The following is an 874-nucleotide window of genomic DNA, read 5'->3' on the forward strand; positions in this document are numbered from 1 at the left end:
ACCTTTTACTAGGAATGTACTTTTAAATACATATACACTGTTATTTTCAATATAAATATAATAAGATAATATACTTATAAAATGTTTACATTGCGAACTTTGCTGGTGGAAATACTCTTTGAGCTCAAAACCCGTTACCAAAAAAGTAATGGTAACAGACGTCTTCTATTTTTGGACTATATAAATTACAATTTAATAAAAGAAAATAATAATGTTAAGTTTATAATACAAACAAAAAAATTAATGTCTTAAAAAGATTATAGATTATAGAGACATTATAGAGATTTAGATATTAAAACAAATATAGATAGTATTGAAAATATCAAAGAAGGAAACTTTTACATAAGATTACAAAATCGAATTTATGATCGGATTCAACGTTAGTTGAAGTAGGACTTTGTCCAAGTAAAGACTAAGTTAGAGGGGTTTGAATAGAAACGACACATAGACAACAACAAAAATTATAGTTATATTATTGAAATTTGGCTAACAATACAACACTGTTTCGAGTATTGCCAAATACTCATCATCAGTAGTCTTAGGAAATATTCGAAGTTTTTTTAATTTGATCGTAGTCCGTATATAATTTGTTTGGACTTTTGAACTGTTTGGCTTAGATCTCGTGCCTATCAAATTAGAAGCGTTGACATATCGTGTTTTCCACAAGTAGTCAATACTGCACAAATTTTCAATGCTCAAGTTCCAAGTTTTGTTTCCAAAACGAGACAGGAATCAAGTACATGAAAAAATAATACAGGACTACCCTAGAAGCCATATGGTTCTTGATGGTGACCTTGGATTAGGTATTTGTGGAGCATGAAAACGCCTACTCTCCGATTCTGAGAGGAAAGAACACATTAATTTTGATTTTTGG

The sequence above is a fragment of the Teleopsis dalmanni genome, chromosome 2 (assembly GCF_002237135.1).
Source record: "Teleopsis dalmanni isolate 2A chromosome 2, ASM223713v2, whole genome shotgun sequence".
Lineage (NCBI taxonomy): Eukaryota > Metazoa > Arthropoda > Insecta > Diptera > Diopsidae > Teleopsis > Teleopsis dalmanni.